The 8,649-nt window shown below is 38.7% G+C and overlaps 1 protein-coding gene across 2 annotated transcripts in view; it reads right to left on the bottom strand.

The window, feature by feature from the left end:
* Nucleotides 1-7,347: 7,347 nt before the first annotated feature.
* Nucleotides 7,348-8,649, bottom strand: part of LOC135469944 (epidermal growth factor receptor substrate 15-like 1) — a 29,160-nt gene continuing 27,858 nt past the window's right edge. For both annotated transcript variants that reach the window (XM_064748600.1, XM_064748601.1), the window contains one exon: nucleotides 7,348-7,517. The gene's annotated coding sequence lies outside the window, so the exon portion shown is untranslated. The remainder of the gene's footprint in view (nucleotides 7,518-8,649) is intronic.

Here is an 8,649-nt window from a genome sequence, read left to right as displayed (position 1 = left end):
AAAATCAGATATTCTATATATATACCCAGATCCCGTCAGCTCTAGTTTGTATACATGGTTAGCATTATCAGGATCTTTTCACGCAGAAAACATTTCAGATGGTTTGCAAGAAAAGTGGATTTTTACTATATACTACAGAAACGGTCGGTTTAAAGAGAAGCTATATGCCTTAGTACATTTTAGATTTGATATACACGCCTTACTAGTTGTCACACATTGCTAATGATTATCTAAAACAGATTCACGATTTTTAAAAGATGGATAGTTTGTATTGTATTGTTGGATTAGCTCTGAAAGGTGAAGTTTGCGGCTATCATCGTTGCAAAGGATCACCAGCTCTCGGCATGAATCTTTGTGAAGGACGAACATCATGTCTCTTTATGAATCGTTATGAAGATGAACATATCTTAGTTAAGAATCGTAATAAAGCATGAAACATTTGTCTAATTATGAATAGTTGTGAAGCACGAACAGCTTGTCTGGTTTTGAATCGTTGTGAAAGGTTAACAGTTTCTCATTTATGAAGCGTTGTGAAGCATGGACTGCTGGTCTGGTTATGAATGGTTGTCTTAAGATCACAACTTGCCCGTTTATGACTGTGAAGGATAAAGTTTGACGATGAGGATTTTGAAACAGTTATTGATGATTGTGAAGGATAGCAAGTTAAAATATTGGTGATTGTGAAGGCTGACGAGTTTGACGGTTATTGGGGATTGTGAAGGATGACGTGTTTGACCTGTTATTAATGATTGTGAAGGATGACGAGTTTGACCGGTTATTGATGTGAAAGACGATGAGTTTGACCGGTTATTACTTTTTGAAGTATGACGAGTTTGTCCTGCTATTGATGATTTAAACATGTTATTTATGATTGTGAAGGATGACGATTTTGACCTGCTATCGATGATTGTGAATGATGACGAGTAAGACAGATCATTGGGATTGTGAAGGATGACAAGTTTGACCTATTTCTGATTGTGGATGGATGACGAGTTTGACATGTTATTAAGGATTGTGTAGGATGATGAATTCGATAGGTTATTGATGGTGAATGTGACATGCTGTTGATAAATGATGCGTTTAGCCAGTTATTGCTGATTGTGAGAATCCACGACTTGTTACTGCGAGATTACTGGAGCCTGAGCGTGCCAGATTTCACGGTTTACTTAAGCCTGAGACAACAATGATACACGAGTTTCAAGTAATTTGCTGTAGATTAGGTTTTTATTTGCTCCATGCATCGTCAAATCTAATGACCTAATACATAACCCATCAGCATTAGAGTGCTCAATTACGTTTCCAAACTCGCCAGGGACCTTGTGTGACTAAATTGTGAGCTCGGTTTATCGTGTACACTCCATTTTCTCTTTAACTTGGCACATTTTCGACCTCCAATATTGAAATACTTCTTTTACATTTTAACATATAAATCTATTAAACGGGGTTGCTTGGACATATATATGTATATATATATACATCAATGCGAGTTATTTAAGTTTTAATATTTATATTTTTTAAAATGTCACTTTCATATGAAACACACTGTGATTTATCAAAAGAAGAAAGTCTGTTATACATCAATGATTTACATATCTATGCCATGCCGAGACTAGGTTGTAGTGAATTACTGATGTATAGTTACAGTAATAGCAAGATTGTAATTCAACAGATTTTTCTAGGTTTTCCACATGTAAAAACTGGCCAAAATGAAGTAATATACGAAGCACTTATGAAAAAGCTTGGCGTCTTTATCTTACTACATGTTCATTTGTTACTTAAAGATGCTAGGGGAATCTTTTTACAGGCATGGATCATGCGGTCTATTTGCTGCCGATACCCAAGCTTGGTAATAAAAGTAGCGAGTTTTTCCACACGGGGCGTCTTCTGTCTTTCGTGTGAAAACAAGAGATTCAACCTGTCAGATCCGTGACAGTGCGATTCAGATATGACGTGTTGATTTCTAAAAGGTCACTCTCAAATTTTTTTTTCGGTGGAAACAGCATAGCCATGCTAAATGCTGTGTTTATTAATTGATTGTTGTCAGAAGTCATTCTCCAGTATTTTTCCCGCATTCGATGGCAGACAGTTTTACATGAGGATACCGCGCTTTCCGGGTAAACCAGCGACCTTGGACAAGTTATTGACCAACTTCCTCCACATGTGAATACAATATACACGCTACATTAATGACAGACTGTACACGGCCACATCAGCTTTATCGACCGCTTATTGTCAACATGCAAAACCCCATAAACACTTACATCTCGCATTATGTTATAGGGTCGTCGTCTTAACGAAGGCAGTTCGGCATAACAACAGAAATCACTCAAAAGTTTAAACCATAACGCCGCAAACGAGTTCTGATAGTTCACCACACTCTGCCCGCAAAGCTAGATTCGCAATTCGGAGACACTTAATATTCTGTTTCAAATTCAGCCATTTAGCTGTTACATGGCTGCAGCCAGGAAAATACTTGTCTCATTTTAAGTCAGTGCTCCCTGTGACATGTCGCTAACTAGAGATCAAGTGTTTGTAACAATCAGAATTTCCCTTCCAGTAGTGAATCCACTAAGTGAAAAATCAGGGAGTCGATTTGACTATTTGAAATACGAACAAGAATTCGACAGCGGACGAACTACGAGTAGAATGTTCTTTGGTATAGTTATAGCGAAAAGTCAATACAGGAAAGACTGCCAGGGCTTTGCTTAACACCAACAAGACAATGTGGCCTTTAAAGCTGGATCATACATGAGATAAACCAGTTTTCTTTCACTACAATGCTGGCTGTTGTCGTATAAGTGAAATATTCCTGAGTACGGCGTAATACACAAATCAAGGAAATAAATAAATGAGATACAACCAAGACAACTCGATACAGTTGTGCATCAATTTTCAAGTTATGTTTCCGTGAGGACTATGTACAGAAGCTAAATTACACGACCTCTATCCCGTTTGGGGATGTCGGCCAGACACACAATTGTACACCCATACAAGACTCCCTGGTCACAGGTTATAGCTTATGGCGGGAATTTGGTGTAAAAACAGGGGATTTTTTTCTCATAAAGTTACAGCATATTAAACGAAAAACATTCAGCACCAACAATAACAATTACGTCCAATACACAATCTGCTATAAATACTGTATACCATATATACATTACTGCATGAATAAAACGTCAACTTGTCTGCCTATAACGTACACTGAAGGCCGTGATACACATGGCTGAAAATCCTCGTATTGTAGATCAACAGTGTAGTTCCGGTATATCCATGAAAGCGACTGCTTCACAACTCTTCAAGGAAAAACACTTGATACTACCGAAGGGCTAGGCAAATCATGTCTCTAAATGGGAGACAGTAAAATATTTTTTTTATAATGAACGAATTTCGTACATCTGAGTATATATATTAGGCCTACAAGAATGTTCAAGCTGTATATTACTGTGTGCATATCGAGCGCTACCTACGACAGTTTAAACCCTAAGAAACTTTTGGCTACAGGCTTTTCATATACACTGTACCAACAATCAATCTGTGGATGATACTACGCACATGGGTATTAGCTAGTTCGGTGATATAATACAATATCGTAAGAGCAAGTTTTACAAACTCAATCATAGCCGGTATTGCATTTCCACAGGTGCACCCGCCTTGTACAGTGTACCTTCTATCACAAGATTAGCATGACTTGGAATTGCTGGTTCCTACGAACCTAACAGACAGTGACCCGCGTAAACGTAATGATGTCATTTATTTAGACGTCATGGTGAAAAACTAGGCGAAATTAGCATATATGATAATAAAATTGAAAAGCCCCAATCATCTTTAGCTGTGAATCAAACACATTTTACGCCTATCCCTGAGCACGATTCATCTTTAAGGCTCCAATGACTAGAATGGAACAACACAGTCTAATACAAAACATTACTGATTGTCAAACGCAAGTTAATCCACCTGAACAATCCAGAATGGTTACATATGGGGCGCTGACAACGACTGACTAGGGTTGTTACCAAAACAAAACAGAACAGACCATATTATATATACAACTTCTAAAGGAATTATTCTCGTTTCAAACAAATTTGCAGCTCTAAAATGTGGAGTTTCTTTTCAATGTAAAATAATATGCAAACATTTCAAATTTATTGCGCGTTTATGTGCACTATATATCTGTACAGAGGGCACAGCTTTGGCCATCATGGTACCCCTTACATGTATGTTCAAGGGAAACAAGCACACATCAAGCATTCCTTCCAGTATTACAAACTAGTACAAAACCTATTCATCACGCCTCCGGAATACACTCCTAATCATACACACGACTGGCATACCATCATCAACACGCCAGTCCCTAAAACTTAAGGACGAGCCCGTGGAAGCTCCATATTTCAGGAACTCAATTTTGTGTTGCAAACATCATGCACATTTTTAGAACTTGGTGAAAACAAGGATGTAACTGCAAACTGGAAAAGTGGCAAAAAAACCCAATACGTAACCCACAAGGAGGGATTAGGCAACAACTAACTACCCACAAGGCGGGATTAGATAGCAACTAACCACCCACAAGGAGGGATTAGATAGCAACTAACCACCCACAAGGAGGAATTAGACTGCAACTAACACCCACAAGGAGGTATTAGATAGCAACTAACCACCCACAAGGTGGTGTTACACAGCAACTAACCACCCACAAGGAGGTATTAGATACCAACCACCCATCCACAACGAGGTTTTAGGCAGCAAATAACAACCCACAACCCCACAACGAGGCTTTAGGCATCAAGTAACCACCCACAAGGTTTTAAACAACACCCAAACATTCACAGTGAGGGATCAAACAGCACTTAACCACCCGCAATGAGGGACTGAGCACCAACCACCCAGCCACAAAAGGCATTACTCTGCCAAGAAACCTTTCACTGCGAAGCTCTGAAGTTTGATAATTCAAAAATTTGCATCATTGTCCTTATGAATGGACATGTGTTATCCAGAAGTAAAACACAGATCACTTATTCCCACCGTGCTTCCTTTGAAAATGTTTGCTCACGTCGTAAACTGTTATTGCTTGCTAACAGAAAAAAAAACACAAGACTGCAAGTCCTCCAGATGACTCAAGTATCACATGGTATTACTTATTACTAGTCATATTATCACATCTAGAATTCAGCGTTGTAAAGGCCTTTGCATAATTAAATCTTTCCAGGAAGTGACTGACAAATTTAATGGTGTTAAAACGCCATTGTCCTGAATATTACACTTATGCTACGCTGGCTAGTATCATGGGTGGGGGAAACAGTACAGCCTCGAGTAAATCACTAACATTTACCAATCAAATGACAATGTCCCCATGTGTGAAATAGAGTTTCACCAGCAGTGTGAGCTTAATGTGTATGCTATATTAGTGGAAAGTCAAATGATCGTCACCAAAACTTCATGTATGATCACCTGAAGTATCCTAGAAGTTTGCCCACCATGCCCGAGGACATTGGCCGCACCGGAATCTCCAAACCTTCCTCTTTACAGACAACCGTTATGTAATCACAATGATCGGAGTGTAACATTACGTTAACACAAATGACCGATCTCATCAAGACATGGGTGTAATGAAGTCAAGAAGTCACAATCGTCTCCTGTCAAATTCTCACACACATGTACCTGCAGACTGATCTTATTTTTTTTATACAAAGCTACGGCTGTAAATTGTAAAACTGTTCTAAAAAATCAGCATATCTCTTCATACCCTTAAACATAAATTAAAAAGTCTGACGTCAACAACCTACCCCACTGATTGGCAGCCATACTCTAACATAATATGCACTCCTCATTCATGTGTCTACCCATATCATACTTACTATATATTTCTTGATTCTTTTGTGCATTAGCCCTGAAAAAAGATCTTTACAGTAATTCTTTTCACCATTTCCCACTGGAAGCCACAACACTATTACACAGTGAAAGAACAGAATAGTAGCAATGTGGCCAGTCTCCCTAGCAAAACAGACGGGAATCAATGTACCAAAAACAGGTGAAAATACCACGATACAGTAGTTGCTGTTATCATGTGAAATAGTGAACAGCCAAATAAAACTGAATCCACCTTCTTAAGCCACGCCATGTTGGGCAGGTAACATTCATTGTTGGCTAATTTCAAATCTTATATGTCTTCTTGTAAGTCGGGCAACAAGCCAAAGAAAATGTTTATAACAGCTTTGAATTTCAAATCCATGTCACACAGTTGTAATAATACACGTGCACTTCCTCAGATACTCACACGACATACATACTTGTAATCACATACATACCAAAAAGTCTTTTGATACTGTCAGGCCTCTTCGCTTGGTTATTCTATTTCTTAGGGTAAATGGAAAAGCTGTGATATTCCACCAACAAATTTAAAAGGCTGAGACATGGCAGGAATACTAGCAGTTTTATGGAAGAGCTCATTTAGAATAACAGACTGGGCTTCCACAAGCTCCACCATGCCTGCTGATCAAAACACTAGAGGATAGAGCTTTCATGCCTAAATTAAATGTCTCAAAGCAAAAAAGATAGCCTAACTGAAACATATTATGCATATGTATATGTACAAAATAAATGGTTGAGCCTATTATTGAAAGAAATCTTACATGTGATGCAATGAATCGAACTGCAGTTCTCATATGGCATATTCTCACGTCACATATGGCTGCACAGGGTTCAAGTTTTGGTCCCGAAACAAGTGCTAAAAATTGTTCTACATAGCGATTTTAAAGGAAACCGAAACTGATGCCTCAGTGTTTAAGTCAAACTCAGTATACTGGCTGTGTAATAACAATTACATTCAGAATGAAGCTTTTGTGCCCAAGCTGATGTGACCTAAATAGTAAATATAGCGCTTAGGTTAAAGCTACTATTAGCCAATCAGTACTGATTATGTCTACGTGTATTTGAATATACTGATGCCTGCTTTCACTTAGTGCCTGCTGTCACTATCCCTTTAAAGCATTCCAGAGCTTAGCAAATCCCATGTGTAATTGTGCTGATGTGGAATGACATGGAAGACCTCAGGCAAATGTTGTTTTGCAAGTTGTTAATTTCATTGAATTTAAAAACTGCCATCTTCTAAATTAAACTACACATGAAGCTATCAAAATTACAACATTTTTGTATTCATTTAAAAAATAAAAAAAAGGCTTTGTGTATATTTTGGCTCTTTGGTGGCAGTAAGAATTCAAGCAGCTTGAATTTCCCAAGTTACTAGTACAGAAAAAGTAAAAATGGTGGAGAATGGTCAACATTTAGGTATTATTTAAAGCCTGACTAAAAACTCCATGATCAGTGTGAACAATTAATTGTCTGAGTCCTGGCTAGGCTTCACTCTCCCTCTTGGAATCCCGCTCCCTCTTGGAATCCCGCTTACTCAACGCAAGGGCCAACTTCAAATCGGACTCCTCTTTTTTTTGTTGACGTTTCCTCTGCTTGTCCAGTTTTTTGCTTTCTTTCACTGCCCATGCCATCTCTCCATCTTCACCTGAAAACTGAGCACATCGCAAAAATCACAAGAAACTTACCATTAGGGTAAATCATACTTTACCACATGCAAAAATAAAACCATGAAAAAAAAATATATACATCTGCATAGATAAATTTAAAAAGCCTACCAAGCCTCACAGATGTTTTCATGAAGATTCCAAATCTCAAAGTCTTTTTATGATTTTCATACTTTTTTTTCACTGTAAATAAAATGTCAAAAACTTTGAGGTTTTACGATGGACAACGCTGAAGCATAGATTCTGTATTGCTGCTGAAGACTTGAACTTCTACTGCCACTTTAAATAGGCAAATACATGTAGATGCAGATCTCCAAGCACATTTACGGTGAATAGAAAAATATAGTAATCAGAGGATGTTCAGCAGCTATACAGAACTGGTGACACTGCTCTTTTTTACCACATCTGATAGTGTTCATCTTAGAGCCTGAGGCTTTATCAACATTTTATTCAGTCAAGAAATCCTGACAACCAAACTAGGAATCAGCCCAAATGGTTTTTCAGATGATACGTACTTTATCCAAAGGCTGTCTGTTCTTTGATTGATTGATGTTTTACGCCGTACTCAAGAATATTTCACTTATACGACTGCGGCCAGCATTATGGTGGGTGGAAACCTGGCAGAGGACGGGGGAAACCCACGACCATCCGCAGGCTGCTAGCAGACCTTCCAACTTACGGGCGGAGAGGAAGCCAGCATGAACTGGACTTGAACTCACGGCGACCGCATTGGTGAGACTCCTGGGTCATTGCGCTGCCATAGCGCGCTAACCAACTGAGCCGCGGAGGCCCCGATCTGTTCTTTGAAGTAGCACACTTATGTACATCCGTTTTAACCCAAACTAGCCATGCACCATGCACGCGAAGACTTTATACAGCATGAGCGATTTGTTAAGTGTGACTTCAAGATATGAAATGTGAGGATCGATTAATTGTTATACATACTGACAAGAGTGTACACTGGTCAGTCAGTGCAATGGCTTCTCCCAGAAACCACTAGCCACTGACTAATGACAGCATTTTTGATGTTTGTTCAGGTACAGTATTACTTTTGGAGAATTGTTGGGTAACCTCCCTATAAGTGCCAAGGTGCAGTGATTTTCTCTGATTTCTGTCCTGT

This window comes from Liolophura sinensis, chromosome 7 (genome assembly GCF_032854445.1).
Source record: "Liolophura sinensis isolate JHLJ2023 chromosome 7, CUHK_Ljap_v2, whole genome shotgun sequence".
In the NCBI taxonomy this organism is placed as follows: Eukaryota; Metazoa; Mollusca; class Polyplacophora; order Chitonida; family Chitonidae; genus Liolophura; species Liolophura sinensis.
This window is presented reverse-complemented; position numbering and strand designations above follow the sequence as displayed.